The sequence below is a fragment of the Pyrus communis genome, chromosome 17 (assembly GCF_041283825.1).
Source record: "Pyrus communis isolate YQ-2024b chromosome 17, ASM4128382v1, whole genome shotgun sequence".
Taxonomy (NCBI): Eukaryota; Viridiplantae; Streptophyta; class Magnoliopsida; order Rosales; family Rosaceae; genus Pyrus; species Pyrus communis.
Window position 1 is genome coordinate 21,906,983 of NC_142581.1, and position 21,946 is coordinate 21,928,928.

At 38.1% G+C, this 21,946-nt stretch overlaps 3 pseudogenes; all 3 read left to right on the plus strand.

Moving 5' to 3' along the window:
• Nucleotides 1–2,460: 2,460 nt before the first annotated feature.
• Nucleotides 2,461–8,993, plus strand: LOC148689615 (uncharacterized; annotated as a pseudogene).
• On the plus strand, nucleotides 8,990–20,522 carry LOC148689616 (uncharacterized; annotated as a pseudogene).
• LOC148689617 (uncharacterized) lies at nucleotides 12,787–13,886 on the plus strand (annotated as a pseudogene).
• Nucleotides 20,523–21,946: the final 1,424 nt, after the last annotated feature.

Genomic DNA, 21,946 nt, shown 5'->3' on the forward strand with positions numbered 1-21,946 from the left:
CTTGCTGGGATTTGCGCCCCCAAGATGGTAGAATAGCGAGTCGCACTGCTGCAGCGGCAGCAACTGGAGGAGCACGGTGGAGTGGTGCTGGACGGGAAGGCACGACAGCTGCTGCAACCGGCTGGGGTGATGCACTAGCTGGAGGAGAAGCAGGCGGGGAAGGGTCACGAACTATACCATCTACCAACTCTGGCTGGCCTCTCAGGAAGAGATCATCCCTGTGCCTGTAATGAATGCTTTGCGCCCTAAAACCCTGAAAAGTTAGAAAGCTAAACTTTCAGTTTCCTCTCAGTTGAACACAGTGACAATATTCAACAACTTAAAACAAAAAGGAAAACTCAAGTTTACCCATCTCATCAGTTCGCTCTGAAAGCCTGCAATCGAACGCTGGAAAGCCCTTGAAACACATCTAGCGAAACCTTGGATATGTCCAGATGGAATCCATTTCCATTAACCGCCCAGGTCACGCCTCTTGGGTTTCCGTTGAGAAACGCAGATCTCGGACAAAGTTTTTAGGCACAGATTGAAATTTTAATCAGTTCAGCGTTACTTGGCATTCGAATGAACAAATGGAAAAAAGAAAAAAAATCCAAAACTTTCATAACTTTCTCAGTCTTCAAAGTTACTGCAAAAGAGCCGAAGCTCAATCCAATTCCATCCAAACCTAATCTCACTAACTTGACTCACTGCATTCATTTTCTTTCCCTCCATTTTCTCAACAGCCAAACAGAGAACAAAAGATTCTCTGATTACCGATCAATTTCCAAGAAATTAATCACGCAGTTCATTCATAGCTCATTTTATCAAATGTGTATATTACCTACGAAAAGAACAACTTAATATAGCAGTAAACATTTTTGTTTCGCTCCCTTTTCTCGGCATCCAAACAGAGCACAAAAGATTCTCTGGTTACAGCTGAATTACCAAGAACTTAATTATTCAATTCATTCAAGCTCGTTTTATCAAATGTGTATAAATTAGTGATCGATTTCTTTAGCTCCATTTTCTCGGCAGCCAAACAGACCACTAATTACTAAATTTCCAAGAAATCAGGCAATTCAATCACAGTTCATATTCTATCGAATCTCACAAAACAAACATCAAATGCATGTGCGTACCAATTGTATATTACCTAAATCAAGAACAATTTCACAAAGGATTACCCAAAAAAAGAAAGAACGATTTCACAGAGGATTACCGAAAAAAAAGAAAAAAAATGAAAAGAGAAAGAACGATTTCAGAGCAGTAATCAGTTTTCTTTCAATTCGGAAAATCAACAGTTTATAAGGTTTCAGAGGTGAGATAAATTACCTGATTTGTTGCATGCTCCTGAAGCTTCAACTCCAACTCCAACTCCAACTCTGGCCTTTTGGACATTTCTTTGAGAGAGAGAGCGCGAAGCAGAAGTTCCAGAGTCTGAAATGGTTTTAGAGAGAGAGAGAGAGCGGGAGATGACTGAATTCATAACAGAATATCACACGTGCGAGACACTCGTGTCAGAAAATGGAGAGGGTGGATTCCCTGGGGCACTGACCATTCCAAGGACTTGTGCTCCCTTCTGTCTATTGCGAGATTGATGAGTTTGGGCTACGTGGAGCAATGTGGTTGGTTTAGCTCTGAGTAAAGCTCAAGTCCCACGGTGACGTCAAGGGTCTCACATCCAACTTTGGCCCTCTTGTACTCCGTCGCTGACTCCACACAACTTCTTTCTCTTCATGTTAATATCTTGCTAGCATTCGATAAGTTATGGCAATCGTTCGTTATTTTGGATAATGCATATTCATGCTTTGATACCTTTGTTTTTGTTTTCTGCTAGAAATGCTACGATCAATTGTTCAGGCATGTTTGCGTTTTATGGATCAATGCATGTCGGTTTTACTGATTTTAGATGGTTATGCAACTAATCTTACCAAAATCTTTGTTTACATTGTTATATTGTTCTACTTTGGCGAAATTACGTATTTAAAATTACTACTACCAACACGAATAGAGTTTTTGTTTAAAATATTAGTAATCAATGCTAGAAGCTTGATTTATGATATTTGGAAAATCCCTATCTGAAGACGTGACTAGAGGGTGTGATTAGAGATGTTTTTTTTATTCTTTTTCAAAATCCCTCTCTAAAGTTTAGCTAGAAATTCATTTAGAGAGAGTTCGTTAGAGATGCTCTTACACTTGCAATAATTATGTCACACCATTTGGATATCAGAAATTACTTTAAATGTGATTAATGCAATTTATATAAAAATATATAGTCGGTTCAGTATGGTTTTAGTTGGTTTTAAAAGTATGAAAATCAAACCCAAATAAAAAGAAATCCGTTCAATTTTTGAATTATTTGACATTTTTATTGGTCAAAATCAAACCAAACCAAAATTAATTGATTAAGTTTGGTTTTGGTCAGTTTGATCCCCACCCCTAATTTGTGTGTTGGAAAAAAACATTTACAAGATAGATCATATGCGGTTGGAACCGGTGTTGGTATTGAAAATTTTGACCGGTGCGAGATAGTTTGATATTGTAATTTTCAAGACCCGGTCACCCCTACACCAAATGGTTTCGATTTGGTATGATACCATTTTAGAGTATTCGTACCTTAGCCTCTTCTAAGTAAGAATAACTATATGAAACCAGTTCATCGCTATGTAGCTTTTTTTGTCCAATAACGTTGCTATATGCAATTTTTTCTGCACATAATAGTAAACTCGCTTCAGGTTAGTTTTGCTCATTCGAAATAAGAAATTCAATTCTTAAGCCCTATAACTAAACGACGACGTTGGCGCATAAACACGGGATCAAAGGAACATGTTACCCAATTTAATTTAATTTTTTTTCCCCTTGGCGCGCTCTGTTTGAGACTCAAGGAAATTCAAAAGAATCCCAATTCGACGCCGATTCCAAATTCCAATTCGACACCAATTTCGTTTCGCCCTAAACCTCTCGCCAATGTACTCATCCAAGTCGGCCGAGTTGGCGGCGGCGGCTCGGGCCGCGGAGCCTGAAGGGCCAAGCTTGGCCGAGCCTCCATCCCTCCACCTCTCCCTGGGAGGCTCCAATCCCAGGGGCCGCAACTCAGGCTCCAACACGTCAGCAGCCGCCGCCCCGCCGGCAGTGGAAGAGCAGTTCAGTTTAGTCGCCGGGCGTAACCCACTTGGTTTCTCTGCGATCATTCGTATGGCGCCGGGCTTGGTGGAAGAGATCAAGCGCGTCGAAGACCAAGGTGGTGCGCCCCGCATCAAGTTCGGTCCAGCGCCTAATAACTTCCTCGGCAATGTGAGTTTCTTGGGGGTATTTGAACTGGGGATTGCTTAAATTTTGCGAATTTTGTTGGGTTTTGGATTTCGTAGTGTTTGTGATTTGCTTGTGTGCGTCTCTGGGTTGTGCTTCAACTGTGCATTGCTCAAGGTTTTCGGCATGGTGCCGTTGTTTTATTCTTGTTGCTTTGTGAAGTGTCATAGAGAAGAAATTTTGGACATTGCTTATTTTCTTCAATTTTTCCCTACGTTCTGTACATTTGTCTTAATTTTGAGGGGTATTTTTTTCACTTGGGAGTATTGTCGTTTGTTTTTAATTTTTATTTTTTCTTGGGAACTTTGAGCTCTCTTGTGGAAATTGTACCTTCGGTTTGGTGTTGCTTTTATAGTTGAAATTTTGTTCCCTTTGGGGCAATTTGTTACTCTTATGCAGAATTTTTACTTTGTACACTAATTTCGGAGTTTTTCCTATAGTTTATCTGCCCAGATAATAAAATTTGAGTTTTTGTAAGTCCCTCCATTGGAATATTTGGAAATTTTGTTAATACTAGTTAATCTAGATGCAGAGATTAATCTTAATGTTAGCATTGCTTTGAATGGTCCAATATTGCTTCAGGTTATTGATCTGGGTGGGAAGGAATTTACATTTACATGGGACCAGGAAGTTGGTGACCTCTGTGACATTTATGAAGAGCGTGAAAGTGGTGAAGGTGGAAATGGTTTGCTAGTTGGATCAGGATTTGCGTGGTGCAAAGTTAATGTGCATCGGATCTTAATTGAGTCAACTAAGAACCATGTTAAACAGCAGTCAGAGGAAGCCTAGGCGTGCCCTGAGGCGAGCCTTTTAAAACATCCCACCAATTCACACAAGATGAGTGGAAAAGAATGAATGCGAGTTGTTAGGAGGGTGTAAGAGTGCAGCTAGGAGAGAGAGAATTTAAAACTTTTTCTCCAAGCTAAATTATGTTAAATAGAAATGGTGAGGGAAACGATCAAATAACTTTGGATATTGTGATAGTGCATTTGGAATTCTAAAGAATCCAACCCTGTTATAAAATCATACAGTGTCTTGGTTTCTACTTCTGCCACTTATCTCTCTCAATCTTGCCTTTTTAATAGGATTTTGAGAAAGCTATTGCAGATTCATATCCCAACTCTATAAAGAAATATGAGCCCACTATTAAGAAGTTAAGTGTTAGAAATACTTGATGATATTATTCTAATAACATTAAGTGATATTATATCTTCTCATTCAATTTTGACATCAGATTGCTAATTATCAAGCTCCAGGGAGATACGTTTTGAAATCAGGGGTGGAGTTAGAAAGCTCAAAAAAAACCTGTGTCAGAAAGTGGATGGTAATCTACTTTTTTGCCCAAAGGCTCATTCTGCATGATCAAGTCAATTGGTGGCAAACTTGTTTTCCTGTTACTCTGTCTTTTAGCTCGTACGGAATCTTGGTCCTCAGGAAATAGATGACTTGACACAATAATAAGCCAAAATATCTAAGAAATGTAGAAGGAATAAATATATTCCTGATACACAATAGTATTAAAGTTAATTTGTAGAAATATAGGACAATGGGCATCCTTTAGGCTGTTCAAATTCTCTTTGAGCATGCATAATATCACTAGAGATGCTTTACGAGTTATCTCCTTTATTTATCACACAGAATTTATTTATATCCTGTTGCATGCTAACTCCAATCATTCTGATTTGTATATCTAAGTTTTATGAATCTTTGGTTTTTGTATCTGAATGGTTTTCAATTCTTAATCTGGAAGTTGTAGTTGAGTGTTTTGAATTTTATATCCTTATGCCATCTCTTTTTTCCTATTTAAAGATTTTTAGTGCCTTCATATTTTGTACAATTTGTTCGACATATTCTGATCCCAAACTCCTTTACCTAGGATAATTTAGAATCTCAAAAGTACATTTTTGTCATTTACTTTGATGGCTGAACCTTTACCAATAAAGATCCTCGGACTATGGTTTTTATTTATACTCTAATGTGGTTGTACTTGTATCTGCTTTTATAAAAACTGATTAACAGTGGATCAAGCAAGGGTTTTCTACTATATATATTGATGCAAGTATATCACGGTGTATTATATTTTGATCACTCTTGTCGGTCTCTGTCTGTCATAATGTGCATTTTTTTATTTTCAGTTCTCCCGAGGAGAAACTTCACCAGAAACCTGCTCCTGATGGTAACCGTGATCAATTGCCTGCACCACACTTTGCGGAGAAAGTTTCTCCTAATAAGTTGGAGGAGCAGGTTCACGAATGATTGAATGCTACAGTCGGTCAGTTTTCAAGTGCATTGGTTAAAATTGATAGTCAACAGCATTCCCCTGATTTTTTTGGTGAAAAAAAGGGCTTCGACTATAATGAAGCATGAGTAGAAAGCTCTAGCGATACTGGGAGTGCCAGTGACAGTGATAGTGACAGCAGCCATACTGGAAGTGACAGTGGAAGTCATAGCAGAAGCAAAAGTCCAGCAAGAAATGGGAGTGGGAGTAGTAGTGATGGTGAAAGTGATGCATCAATAGCAATGAAGGTTTTGATGAGGATGTGGATTTTATGGCAAGTGACGATGACTAAGAACTGAAGCATAAATTGCAAGGCTCTGAACCAGGGTTTTCTACTTTGCCCTTCCCATGGAGAACTCCTGATGGCAAGCATGTGCAGAGTGGGATTGATGAGAAGCAAGATGATCATGAAGTTGACGCAGTTGAGATTGAAAAACAGTTGCTTGATGCTGATCAGGTTGCTGAATTGGCTGTAGTTAATAACTATAATCGTAATAAAAGTGAACCTCTAGAAGAAACAAAACCCTTTTCACCTGAGCATTGTGAGCTGCAAGGCCGCCAAAGTTTGGTAGACCTTTTGTATGTAGGGGAGAGCACAGCCAAGGATGACTTCAGGTATGAGCAATCTGACAGTTCTGAGAGGATATCAAAAGGTACATCCAAAAGGGGTTCTGAGGTAAAGCACACTGATGAGAAATCAGAACACAAAAAAAGATTACAAACAGAAATATCACTGCAACCTTCTGTTTCTGCTGGTAAGGGTGTCCATCTCCCAGAGGCTTCTCACAATTTGTCTCCTGATAGACTTGTTGAAGGTTCTCAGAAGGACCCTGTCTCTCAAATGATGGATAGAAATGGTAGGGATGGGAATATTGAATCTGGATCACTAAAGGCGTGCAACCAAGCATTTTCTGGCAGATATACTTCAGAGTTTAAACAATCAAGTCGGAAGCCTTTTGATCATAATTTACAGACAAATGTTCCTAATTCAGCAGAAAGACCAGATAGATATGCCAAGAGCTTAGGGCATGGCGGGAAGTACTCTGAAAAGAGCTCTCAAATGCATGACGGTTTCCTCTTGCAAAAAGATAAATTTCATAGAGATACTCAAAATGAGGATGGTTATGCTAATGAGAGAAAGGTTCCAAGAAATTCTAAGGAAGGTGGTACCCGAGGCAAACAGTCAGTGCCCTTGGATCCCCGCTATCAGAAAGACGGTGATATGGCTGGAAAGATCATGGGAAGTGCACAAGTTTCCAGCCTGTTATTGGGTCCTTAACCAAATGATAACAGCAGAAATGGTGCAGCCACGTCCCCTGTCGTTAATAGCAGAGGCAGTAAACTCCAAAGAGAGTTTTCAGACTTGGACGAGCTTCGTGAGCCCTTGCCTGAGGAAACGACAGTTAATAAGCAATTTGAGAGACAAAGTTCTTTTAAGCAGTCAGACAACAAAATGGGCACTTCAGAGAACCGGGTTTCTGAATTCAGTAAAGTGAAACGTGCAGGAAAGGCAAATTTTGATTCGGGTAGGCCATCCTCTCCAGATTTAAACTCTAAGTTTCCAAGTAATCAGGAAGGCTTGAATAAAAAGAGGAAGTACAAAGATAGCATTGAGGATTTAACAAGGTCTCAACACAGAGCTGTGCAGTCTGAGTGGCAACACCCATCACGAGTAGATCATCCTGATGTGGGGCGTTCGTTTAGCAAAATGGTAGGTCTTGGTAGTAAATCTAGACAGAGTGAAGCTGGAGGCAGACAAGCAATTGGTGTGGTTGAACATGGAGAAAGCAATAAGAAAGCAAGCCCAAGTGCTTCTCAGCAGCATGACTCAAAATGAGGGCTAGTTTGCCACCTCATACAAGAAAGTAAAAGACGTGCATCCAATATAATGGTGGATTCGACTGATGTACGAAAGAAATCAATGGTGGCAGAAGGCAATGACACTGATAGAAAAAAGAGGGATTCTTCTTCAGATGAGAATAGTTGTTCCTATTCTAAGTATGAGAAGAATGAGCCCGAGCTTAAGGAACCAATAAAAGATTTCTATCAGTAAGTGAACATACTCAAGCTTTTACAATAGTGAAAACCATCTGACCAGGCTTTGGCCTTGTTGTATTTAATCCTGGTTTTTGACATCTGAATTACATTATACTTTTTCCTTTTCTTATCTTAGGTACAAAGAGTATGTGCAAGAATATCGTGATAAGTATGATAGCTTTTGCTCGTTGAACAAAGCCCTAGAGAGTTACAGATAGTTTGAAGATTCCTTTCACTTCTTTTAAGGCAATGCTGATTCTCTTTTTAATACTTGTTTGATTAATTGGTTTGTGTTGATTTCATCCAAAATTGTGTCTCAAAACAAGTATTCCTTCTAAATGTAGGAATGAGTTTGAAAAGCTAGGAAAGGACCTTGATTATGCTATTCAAGGCACGGAGAAATTTTATAACATCTTGGGGCAGCTGAAGGAATCATGTTGTCGATGTGGAACGGTATGCTCTGTTCTTGATTTTCTATAGAGTCTGTAGACGATTGAACCATGAAGTAATTCAGCGAGACATTGCCTCACTGTTTTCTTGGTCAGATGTAATATTTTGATTATTCAATTTAAGTTGTACTTACTTTTGTTTTCATGATTCCCTTTGCCCAGTGTTGTTTGCATGTCTTCCAATTTGGCTTGAATAGATATAACAGTGAAGCTTTTTAGATGAACGCGTCTTTTAAGTTTTGAAGTTTGGTCTACCCAGCTCACCCCATAAGCTCAGTAGTGCATGTGTTTGGATTAATCCTGTATTTGATGAATAAGGAAATATTTGAGACAAATATTATGATCATATAAATAGCTAACATTGTGTTGCTAGTGATGTGGTGTTGGTAACTATTATTTTAAAAAAGTATTTAGATACTTATATTATTTTTCTTTCTGTTTTGTGTTTCAAGAGTATTTACAATGCATAAAGTGTTTCAGAATCATTTTTCTTGATTTTGTTACTGGTAACTTTAAACTTAACACTTGTGGTTTAATTTTTATTTCTCTAATAACTAATACTATCTTGTTGAGCTTTTCGGTTTGACTCAAATAATATTGTCGCTTGCAGAAACATAAGAGGCTGAAAAGAATATTTGTGGTACTTCATGAAGTGTGAAGGTGATTCACTCTTTCCTCGTCGTAGTTGGAGTTTCTCATAGAAATTATCTACATTGCACTTATTATTTAAGTTTTTAATTTTTTGTACAAGTGTTGTGAATATTTTCGCGTCTTCCTGCAGCACATTAAGGAAAGGATTAAGGACTTTGCAGTCTCGTACATGGAGGACTGAAGAGGGAATCTCATCCTTCTCATTCAATATAATTGAAACCTCACCTTTCGGGCCCAAGGGTGTGACTAGGAAGTTAGATGTTGAAAACAGCACAACAGAGTCCTCATGCTGAACTCATGTCGCGTTGAGAGAGCGTTTGCAGTTTTGCCATGCCCGCCCACCCAGTATACACCGTAAGTAGCATTTAACTTGTATGTTTCGTATTCAGGTCAGGCTTTTTGTTCTTGTTTTGCGTGACCAGGTCAGCCTATTCGGTTTGTTCGGGCTTCTGCACATTGTGCTTTATGTGCATATATTCGTATATCATATCATAACATACAGTGGAACTCAAAGAGTTAATCAAATAAGACTAAATCAAAGAGTTAATCTCAAGCTGGGTCGGGTGAGTAGAATAGATGTGCTGATGTGGTGACAAAATGCGCTATCGACTTTTGCATTGAGCAACTCTGGCCAAGGAAGGAACACTCTCAGCCTAGGGTGGTTATGCAGTTCACTACTAAGTTCAAGATCTTCTGTACCAGATTAGGTATCTTCAACTATATTTATAAAAATATAGGTATCTTGGAAGTTCATTAAATTATTTTATTATTTTTGGTGTTTAGAGAAACAAGGCTGTCCAAAGTTAAAACTTAGGTGTATACAAAACCACTCATGTTTTATTTTCTTTGATTTATTAAGTTATTTGGTGTCCAAAGTTAAAACTTAGGTGTATACAAAGCCACTCATGTTTTATTTTCTTTGATTTATTAAGTTGTTTTGGTTTTCCTAAAAAAAGAATAGAAAATAAAAAGAAGAAATTATTTAGTGGAGCTTGTTCCATGATAAATTCATAAACTTAACTTTTTTGCAGTATTCCACATGCATAAACATTGCTGTTTGAGAAAAATATATAGAAATAAGAAAGGCTACGGTGCTGTATTTAAAAATTAAAGTATCTTCGACTTAATGACCATATCGTATTTATTGTGTTGATGCCATTTTGGTGCCATATGCGATATCTTAATGGATCTTGTCGTGCCATATCCGTTAAAATGAACGAGTAATATGATCCGACATGAGCTCGACCCGTTAAAACTAACGGGTAAGATGACCCGACTTCTTACCCATTAAAGCAAAAGTACATTTTACTTCAATGAATAATCAAATGAAAAATGTCATACTAAATTAATATCTACATACCACGTTGTCACTAGATTAGTATCTACATTCCCTAAACCTTAACCATAAAATCCAAATGACAATGTAACCATAGTCAAAACGTAGGGGATGGATCACGAGTGTCCGCATAATTTTTTCACATTTGTATATTAATTATTATGAATTATTACACATTTTCAACTCCCCTAAAACATTGTTCATGAGGTTTCGAATTTTTTAAAAATCCAAACGACGATCTATCCATCGTCCAAGTGCATTGGTTAAAATTGATAGTCAACAGCATTCCCCTGATTTTTTTGGTGAAAAAAGGGGCTTCGACTATAATGAAGCATGAGTAGGAAGCTCTAGCGATACTGGGAGTGCCAGTGACAGTGATAGTGACAGCAGCGATACTGGAAGTGACAGTGGAAGTCATAGCAGAAGCAAAAGTCCAGCACGAAATGGGAGTGGGAGTAGTAGTGATGGTGAAAGTGATGCATCAATAGCAAGGAAGGTTTTGATGAGGATGTGGATTTTATGGCAAGTGACGATGACTAAGAACTGAAGCATAAATTGCAAGGCTCTGAACCAGGGTTTTCTACTTTGCCCATGGAGAACTCCTGATGGCAAGCATGTGCAGAGTGGGATTGATGAGAAGCAAGATGATCATGAAGTTGAAGCAGTTGAGATTGAAAAACAGTTGCTTGATGCTGATCAGGTTGCTGAATTGGCTGTAGTTAATAACTCTAATCGTAATAAAAGTGAACCTCTAGAAGAAATAAAACCCTTTTCACCTGAGCATGGTGAGCTACAAGGCCGCCAAAGTTTGGTAGACCTTTTGTATGTAGGGGAGAGTATAGCCAAGGATGACTTCAGGTATGAGCAATCTGACAGTTCTTAGAGGATATCAAAAGGTACTGATGAGAAATCTGAACACAAAAAAGATTACAAACAGAAATATCACTGCAACCTTCTGTTTCTGCTGGTAAGGGTGTCCATCTCCCAGAGGCTTCTCACAATTTGTCTCGTGATAGACTTGTTGAAGGTTCTCAGAAGGACCCTGTCTCTCAAACGATGGATAGAGATGGTAGGGATGGGAATATTGAATCTGGATCACTAAAGGCATGCAACCAAGCATTTTCTGGCAGATGTACTTCAGAGTTTAAACAATCAAGTCGGAAGCCTTTTGATCATAATTTACAGACAAATGTTCCTGATTCAGCAGAAAGACCAGATAGATATTCCGAGAGTTTAGGGCATGGCGGGAAGTACTCTGAAAGGAGCTCTCAAATGCATGACGGTTTCCTCTTGCAAAAAGATAAATTTCATAGAGATACTCAAAATGAGGATGGTTATGCTAATGAGAGAAAGGTTCCAAGAAATTCTAAGGAAGGTGGTACCCGAGGCAAACAGTCAGTGCCCTTGGATCCCCACTATCAGAAAGACGGTGATATGGCTGGAAAGATCCAGGGAAGTGCACAAGTTTCCAGCCTGTTATTGGGTCCTTCACCAAATGGTAACAGCAGAAAGGTGCAGCCGCATCCACTGTCGTTAATGGCAGAGGCAGTAAACTCCAAAGAGAGTTTTCAGACTTGAACGACCTTCGTGAGCCCTTGCCTGAGGAAACGACAGTTAATAAGCAGTTTGAGAGAAAAAATTCTTTGAAGCAGTCAGATAACAAAATGAGCACTTCAGAGAACCGGGTTTCTGAATTCAGTAAAGTGAAACGTGCAGGAAAGGAAAATTTTGATTCGGGTAGGCCATCCTCTCCAGATTTAAACTCTAAGTTTCCAAGTAATCAGGAAGGCTTGAATAAAAAGAAGAAGTACAGACATATCATTGAGGATTTAACAAGCTCTCAACACAGAGGTGTGCAGTCTGAGTGGCAACACCCATCACGAGTAGATCATCCTGATGTGGGGCGTTCGTTTAGCAAAACGGTGGGTCTTAGTTGTAAATCTAGACAGAATGAAGCTGGAGGCAAACAAGCAATTGGTGTGGCTGAACATGGAGAAAGCAATAATAAAGCAAGCCCAAGTGCTTCTCAGCAGGATGACTCAAAACGAGGGCTAGTTTTCCACCCCATACAAGAAAGTAGAAGACGTGCACCCAATATAATGGTGGATTCGACCGACGTACGAAAGAAATTGTTAAGGAAGATATCTGTATTAATTAGTCAATATTGTAAATTGATATTGTAGTTATTTACTTCCTTGTTTAGTTTCTGATCAAGCCTTGTTTATAGGTGATAGTTTAGGATCCTATTGACTGTATCATTGTATAAAGCTGTAAACCTAGTTGTTGAATGAAATATTTCGAAAATCACAATCCTATTCTATGCTTCTTATGATGGTACCAGAGCGATTGATATCTGGGAAAATAAAGAGCAAACACACAGACACCAAAACAACCCTAGTAAAACATAACCATGGGTGATAGCCTCGTTAGGCATGACTTCACATCCAAAGTGGGAGAGTCCTAATCATCCACTTTATCTCCACCATACGGACCAACCCGGTGCAGTCCTTGTGCCGCAGCCATTAGTGGAAGACAATTATAGTACATGGGTTCAATCCATGACCATGGCCTTAACGGTCAAGAACAAATTAGGGCTTGTTGATGGGACAGTCAAGAAGCCAAGTGAAGATGAACATGAAGAATTGCAGCAATGGAACCGATGCAATAATCTGGCTAAGATGTGGCTCTTAGGATCCATGTCAAAAGAAATCTCAGGTAGCGTCATCAACTGCAAGGATGCAAGGCAGATGTGGCTTGATTTGCAAGAAAGGTTTTCTCATGTGAATATTGTTCAATTGTTTCACATAGAAAACGAGATTCATGACCGTGTGCAAGGTAACATGACGGTGAGTTCATATTTCACCAAATTAAAAAGCTTGTGGGACAAACGGGATGTGCTATGTTCTATTCCTGCATGTAGTTGTGATACAAAGAAGGAAATCATCTCTTATGTTGAAACCCAGAAAACAATGAAATTTCTCATGGGTTTAAATGATTCTTATTCCACTGTTCGTAGGAATACCCTCCTTCTTGAACCTTTACCTACAGTGAACAAGGCCTACTCTCTTGTCTTTCGCCATGAGAGACATGCAGAAGTCTCAAGTGGAAAGTATACTTCCCAACCTGAAGCGACAGCTTTTGCTGTGAAGAATGGTGGCCGAGAAATTGAACCAAAGGATGGTGGTCTTTGCTGTGGAAAATGTAACAAGACAAATCATAGCACCAAAAACTGCCGTGCTCATCTCAAGTGCACCTTTTGTGGGTGGAAAGGTCATTCCTTCGAATATTGCCGCAAACGCAAAGCGGCTGCTGAAACTGAACAAGGCCACTAATCCACTTCCAAGGGCAACCAAGTTGCCATACACAACAAAAAAGATGGGATGCGAAACTTCCCTTTTTCCCAGGAAGATTGCAAGTAGATACTCGCAATGTTGAACAAAAACAGATCCTCCTTTGCAAATCAAGTTGGTAATTCCTTGAATAATGAAGAACTTTCAGGTAAAGCTTTTTCCTTCATGCATAATGGCATAAAAAATATTTGGATCTTGGATAGTGGTGAAACGGACCACATTGTTTGCAACCCTCATTGTCTCACAACGTCAAGATCTGCTACAAACCATAATGTTGAACTACCCACTGGTTCTCTTGCCACGGTCACCCACATTGGACAAGTTGTCTTCTCTCCCAACCTTGTGCTTGATAATGTTTTATGCGTCCCATTTTTAAAATTAAATTTGATATCCATTAGCAAGCTTGCACATGATTCCCTCTATATTACCATCTTCCTAAAACAATTTTGTGTTATACAGGACCTACGCTCAAGGAAGATGATTGGGATGGGAATTGAACGGGAGGGACTATACTATCTCAATCCACCAAAGAAAAAACATGCAACACCATTCACACATCCAACCATCATCTTTGGCATCAACGCCTAGAACATCCATCACAAACTGTTTCCATGTTATTTCCTTTTTTCCAACACAAATATTGTGATTCTAATAAATGTGTCATTTGCCCATTAGCCAAGCAAACAAGAACACCATTTTCATTGAGTTCCATATCCACTAAATCATGTTTTGAATTGATACATGTTGATATCTTGGGGGGAGGGGGGTTTATCATGTTCCTTGTATTTTCTGTTGCACAATACTTTCTCACTATTGTTGATGATTACACCAGGAGCACATGGATTTATTTGATGAAACACAAATCTAACACACAACAGCTCCTTGTACAATTTGTCCATTTGGTCGAAACCCAATTCACCACCAAGGTTAAAATGATTCGAAGCGACACCCCACCCTTACCTTCCCCACCTTCAGATATCCTTGCATCTTCCCCATCCCCAGCCATTCCAACCCTAACCCTACCTTCTCCATCCACACCACAACCAGCCTCACCAACTCCATCTGGCCGTGGAACACGACCTACCAAACCCTCTACCTTTTTGCAGGACTTTCATGTCGAGGTCTCTCTCCTGTCCAGGCCTGCTCCCACATCTTCTACAAAAGTGGTCCAGTCCTTGTCAGGTACTTCCCATCCTCTATCCATTTATTTATCCTATGATCGTCTCTCACCTCACCATAAAGCTTATACCACTAATCTCACCCTCTCAAAGAACCAAGAAGCTTTTTGCAGGCTGTTTGTGACACGTCCCGACCCCTATATTCCCCGAATACCCGGATAGGCATGTGCTGGCCAACCCCCGAGGATGATGAAAGCCATTTATTGAATACAAGAGTAATGATTAGGAGGAAATTTACATGAATAAATAATCATAAGGGAAATTAAGTGAATTAAACAGAGTTTAAGAAAATAGCTAGGGTGCACAGAACAAGCTCTAAAACAAGATCACAAAGAAAAGATCATTACAAGATATCACACAAGTGAATGATAGGCCGCTACTGGTAGGGAAATGCCTCATACGTTGTGTCGTAGTCCTCGTTTCTAAGACCTGAATGGGGGCGCAAAACAATGGTGAGTGGACCAGGTTCATATATACAATAATAATAAAACAGTTATCAAGATACTAACCCCCACAGTTTATATAAAGAAAACTACTAGCATAATAAGTGATAGGTTTACTGAAAACCCTAGCATGCCAAAAACATCTCAAAAGACATTTCGCGGAAATCAAAATATCAACCGTCTCACAGATTGTCTCGTAAGCATGGTGTGCTGCTAGTAAGATCACTGAATAAATATAACTCCCGACCCTACGCTAGAACCGTGGTCTCTGCGCCCGTAGCCAAAGATTACCAACTCCCTGCCCAATGCCTGCTCCGTGTCCCTCAGCCCGTAGCTAGGGATTATTTCTCCCGACCTAACTGCCAACACCAGATCCTTGCCCCAGGTGGCATAGTGTCCACTAGGTACACACAAATAGTTACGCCTCTCATAAATAACCACCTCATAGTATAAAGGCATCCATCATCTATACTATAAAGAGGGGTTTCTAAAACATGTTCTAGCATCCTATCATCATCCATCAGATAGTCTACCAGTTCATGGTTTTTATGGAAAATACGATATATTAAAATATAGCTCAATATAGGCCAACAATTAATTCCTTACAAAATAACGAGACGATAATCAACATTCAATAAACATGCTTAACATAAAATCAATCCATAAACTCGTAAGGCATGCTTTTCATTTATGCAATTAAACTATGAAATCATGTAATTTTAGAAGGGGTCTACTCACAGATACTCTGTAGCAGCAGAGTTGTGCGGAAAAAGGATTAAGGAAATCCCCACTAGCAAGTTCACCTAAGCACAAAAATGTACAATTTATCAAACTATGCCCAAACGGTAGAATTCCAGGAAATGGACGCCAAAAACGAATTCGGAACATCGAAATTGACTTAGGAGAGATTTTGGGTTTTCGGGTCCTAAGGTTTTTGGTTAAAAAGGGTTAGGGTGAAAAGGGGTGGTTTGAGCTTAAGCCCAAACCAACACACACACACGCACGGCACAACACACACACGCACGTGCACCACACACACTCACACATCCTTACACACACACACACACACTCACACGGTCACACATACACACGCTACACAAACACACACACATGCACAACATGCACACGCTTGCACGGCATGCACACGCTTGCACGGTCCACATACACACGCACACACTCACGCACTGCACAGCCCAAAAGCCTCACACACGGGGCCGGGCTTTAAGCCTTTTTCTAAATAAAAACGGCCCAAGACCCTTTGGGTCATTGAAATAAATAACAAAAAAATCAATTAAAAAGAAATAGAATGGGCTGGGTTTGGTCTACGGGCCCAAAGCCCGTGGGTGTCCTAAACAGCCTGAAGGCCTGCGTGCTGATCGGAGAAAAACGCCAGAAAATTGTGATCGGGATTTGTCCCGATTCCGACTGGACCTAAAACTAAGTAAAAACAGGAAGTTAAAATCATAAAAATGATGTTGAGGGAGAAGGGAAACAGGATTTTACCATAAATAGGATCAAATGGGGTCGAGATTGGCCGAGTTCGTGTACGAGCTTCGACGGATTTTCTTGTCGAGTTCTGGGGTTTAGAACACAGAAAAACCACAAGTTCAAACTTTGGTTTTCACACGAAGTTATAAACCCAACATGCAAACCCAAAAATTTAAAAGAAAAAGTAGGGATGAACCTCACCTGTGTTCGAGCTTCAGAGAGTTGAAGCTCTCGACTTCAATGGCAGAATGCACAGAGGTGTTCTAATGACGCATGCAGGTTTATAATTGAGTTCCACAAGCCCTAAGGATTCTAGATATGTGGTTAGTTTGTTGGATTTGTTTAGGTATCGAAAAGGAAAGGGGACGAGAGCTCTCGGAGCTCTGGGGAGAGTGGAAGCTTCTGAGAGTTAGAGAGAGAGAGAGAGAGAGAGAGAGAGAGAGAGAAAACTAAGTTTTTCAGAAAATGAGGAAGGAAGAGGATAGGGCTCATGGGTTGGGTCATTGGACCTAACCTTGGGCCTTAAGTTAACACAAAAAGAGGCTGGGTTGGCCCAATAAAATTTTAGATTATTTGGGTAAGGGTTATTACAGTCCGAGATCCTAACTGGTGCGATGCCATGCAATATGAAATTGCTGCTCTTCAAGCCAATCATACCTGGACACTCGTGCCTTTGCCGCTGCATACACATCCCATTGGATGTAAATGGGTTTACAAGATTAAGCTTAAACCTGATGGCAGTATCGAACGGTACAAGGCACGCCTTGTTGCCAAAGGTTACAATCAAATTGAAGGTGTTGATTACCGTGAAACCTTTGCCCTGGTGGCTAAGTTAACCATAGTTCGCATGCTTCTTAGTGTTGCCGCTATACAAGGTTGGCCCCTCCATCAACTGGATGTGAACAATGCCTTCTTAAATGGTGATCTCGACTAGGATATCTACATGACCTTGCCTCCTGGTTTTGGACGAAAGAGGGAGACTCGAGTCTGCAAGTTAAATAAATCTCTCTACGGTTTAAAGCAAGCTTCAAGGCAATGGTTCATTAAGTTATCCAATGCTCTCAAGGCCGCTAGATTTCATCAATCATGGTCCAACTATTCATTATTTGTCCGAAGTCGTCATGGTAACTTCATTGCTTTATTAGCAGGGAATAATCTGCATGAAATTGAAGAAACCAAGCAGTTTCTCTCTCAACGTTTCAAGCTGAAAGACTTGGGGCAACTCAAATATTTCTTGGATCTAAGGGTGAATCATCCACGACCAGTCACGTTGTTTTGTGATAATCAAGCGGCATTACACATCGCTTCAAATCCTATTTTTCATGAACGAACGAAGCATATAGAGATTGATTGTCACCTAGTACGAGAAAAGATTCAAGAAGGAATAATACGCACAGCTTACATAAGGACAAGTGATCAACCAGCTGATATATTCACCAAGTCGTTGAGTTCAATGCAGTTTGAAGTCTTACTTAGCAAGTTGGGTGTCATTAACATACACTCCAACTTGAGGGGGAGTTTTAAGGAAGATATCTCTATTAATTAGTCAATATTGTAAATTGATATTGTAGTTATTTACTTCCTTGTTTAGTTTCTGATCAAGCCTTGTTTATAGGCGATAGTTTAGGATCCTATTGACTGTATCATTGTATAAAGCTGTAAACCTACTTGTTGAATGAAATATATCGAAAATCATAATCCTATTCTATGCTTCTTATGAGAAATCAATGGTGGCAGACGGCAATGACACTGATAGAAAAAAGAGGGATTCTTCTTCAGATGAGAATAGTTGTTCCTCTTCTAAGTATGAGAAGAATGAGCCCGAGCTTAAGGGACCAATAAAAGATTTCTATCAATAAGAAAACCATCTGACCAGGCTTTGGCCTTGTTGTATTTAATCCTGGTTTTTGACATCTGAATTACATTATACTTTTTCCTTTTCTTATCTTAGGTACAAAGAGTATGTGCAAGAATATCGTGATAAGTATGATAGCTTTTGCTCGTTGAACAAAGCCCTAGAGAGTTACAGATGGTTTGAAGATTCCTTTCACTTCTTTTAAGGCAATGCTGATTCTCTTTTAAATACTTGTTTGATTAATTGGTTTGTGTTGATTTCATCCAAAATTGTGTCTCAAAACAATTATTCCTTCTAAATGTAGGAATGAGTTTGAAAAGCTAGGAAAGGACCTTGATTATGCTATTCAAGGCACGGAGAAATTTTATAACATCTTGGGGCAGCTGAAGGAATCATATTGTCGATGTGGAACGGTATGCTCTGTTCTTGATTTTCTATAGAGTCTGTAGACGATTGAACTATGAAGTTTTTCAGCGAGACATTGCCTCACTGTTTTCTTGGTCAGATGTAATATTTTGATTATTCAATTTAAGTTGTACTTACTTTTGTTTTCATGATTCCCTTTGCCCAGTGTTGTTTGCATGTCTTCCAATTTGGCTTGAATAGATATAACAGTGAAGCTTTTTAGATGAACGCATCTTTTAAGTTTTGAAGTTTGGTCTACCCAGCTCACCCCATAAGTTCAGTAGTGCATGTGTTTGGATTAATCCTGTATTTGATGAATAAGGAAATATTTGAGACAAATATTATGATCATATAAATAGCTAACATTGTGTTGCTAGTGATGTGGTGTTGGTAACTATTATTTTAAAAAAGTATTTAGATACTTATATTATTTTTCTTTCTGTTTTGTGTTTCAAGAGTATTTACAATGCATAAAGTGTTTCAGAATCATTTTTCTTGATTTTGTTACTGGTAACTTTAAACTTAACACTTGTGGTTTAATTTTTATTTCTCTAATAACTAATATTATCTTGTTGAGCTTTTCGGTTTGACTCAAATAATATTGTCGCTTGCAGAAACATAAGAGGCTGAAAAGAATATTTGTGGTACTTCATGAAGAGTGAAGGTGATTAACTCTTTCCTCGTCGTAGTTGGAGTTTCTCATAGAAATTATCTACATTGCACTTATCATTTAAGTTTTTAATTTGGGAGACTTTGGATGCGGTCTTTAGTTATGAATATTCTTTGATTGAAACCTTATTGGTTTTTAATTTTTGATCGAAGTCTCTGAAATTAATGTGATAATTTATTTCTATATACGTTATTATATTTTTTAAATTAAAAATTAGAAAATTTAGTTGTTTATATAAATGAGATTTTAAATAAAAAAACCATAATTTGTGAGATTAAAAATATTAAAATATAAATATACTATTGTGTGTGTGTCTATAAACATGGGTACATTCTTCAAAATCACAAAAAAGAAAAAAAAAAGATATTAGGTTTAATAACATTAGTAAATTTCTTCGATTAAACTTGACATGGATACATTTTAAAATCAAAGCAAAAAAAAACTGTACCCATATAAGTTTAAAAATGGATTACAAAAAAATTGAATAGATTATATATATATAAAAGGGGTACATTTTACATATAAGAAATTGGTATATTTAAGAATGAGTACATTTTAAGATTAAAAAGTTTTACATGAATGGGTACATATAATTAGAATGGGTACATTTAGCAAAATAAAAAGTACAAATAAAAAAATATATATGGGTACAAATACAAATAAACTTTAAAAAATATGGGCACAAAAAGAAATTAATATATGGTTACAAATTAAAACTTAAAAGAAAATTGGTACAAGTTAAAAAAGAATTACAAATTAAAAATGGATACAAACTAAAACTAAAAATATATGATAAAAAATTTAGTCATAAATATAAATATACTAACTATAACATTTTAAACATTAAATGAATATATTTAGAAATAAAAAAATATTTTATTATTAAAATAATTAAAGATGTTATTAATACCCAATAACCTTGATCAAAAATTGAAAAAGAATAGGATTTTAATTAATGGAGTAGCAAAATGAAGGATGAGAACCTAATTTCTCCTTTTAATTTTTTGTACGAGTGTTGTGAATATTTGCGCGTCTTCCTGTAGCACATTAAGGAAAAGATTAAGGACCTTGCAGTCTCATACATGGAGGACTGAAGAGGGAATCTCATCCTTCTCATTCAATATAATTGAAACCTCACCTTTCGGGCCCAAGGGTGTTACTTGGAAGTTAGATGTTGAAAACAGCACAACAGAGTCATCCTGCTGAACTCATGTCACGTTGAGAAAGCGTTTGCAGTTTTGCCATGCCCGCCCACCCAATATACACCGTAAGTAGCATTTAACTTGTATGTTTCGTATTCAGGTCAGGCTTTTTATTCTTGTTTTGCCTGACCAGTTCAGCCTATTCGGTTTGTTCGGGCTTCTTGACATTGTGCTTTATGTGCATATATTCGTATATCATATCATAACATACAGTGGAACTCAAAGAGTTAATCAAATAAGACTAAATCAAAGAGTTAATCTCAAGCTCGGTCAGATGAGTAGAATAGATGTGTTGATGTGGTGACAAAATGCGCTATTGACTTTTGCACTGAGTGACTCTGGCCGACGAAGGAAAACTCTCAGCCTAGGGCAGTTATGCAGTTCACTACTAAGTTCAAGATCTTCTGTACCAGATTAGTATCTTCAACTATATTTATAAAAATATAGGTATCTTGGAAGTTTATTAAATTATTTTATTATTTTGGGTGTTTAGAGAAACAAGGCTGTCCAAAGTTAAAACTTAGGTGTATACAAAACCACTCATGTTTTATTTTCTTGATTTATTAAGTTATTTGGTGTCCAAAGTTAAAACTTAGGTGTATACAAAGCCACTCATGTTTTATTTTCTTTGATTTATTAAGTTGTTTTGGTTTTCCTAAAAAAAGAACAGAAAATAAAAAGAAGAAATTATTTAGTGGAGCTTGTTCCATGATAAAATCATAAACTTAACTTTTTTTGCAGTGTTCCACATGCATAAACATTGCTGTTTGAGAAAAATATATAGAAATAAGAAAGACTATGGTGCTGTATTTAAAAATTAAAGTTCTTCGACTTAGTGACCATATCGTATTTATTGTGTTGCTGCCATTTTGGTGCCATATGCGATATCTTAATGGATGTTGTCGTACCATATCTGTTAAAATGAACGAGTAATATGACCCGACATGAGCTCGACGTGTCAAAACTAACGGGTAAGATGACCCAACTCCGTACCCATTAAAGCAAAAATACATTTTACTTCAATGAATAATCAAATGAAAAATGTCATACTAAATTAATATCTACATACCACTTTGTCACTAGATTAGTATCTACATTCCCTAAACCTTAACCCTAAAAATCCAAATGACTGTGTAACCATAGTCAAAACATAGGGGATGGATCACGAGTGTCCACATAATTTTTTCACATTTGTATATTAATTATTATGAATTATTACACATTTTCAACTCCCCTAAAACATTGTTCATGAGGTTTGGAAGGTTTGAAAATCCAAACGACGATGTATCCATCGTCCAATCGTAGAGGATGTGATC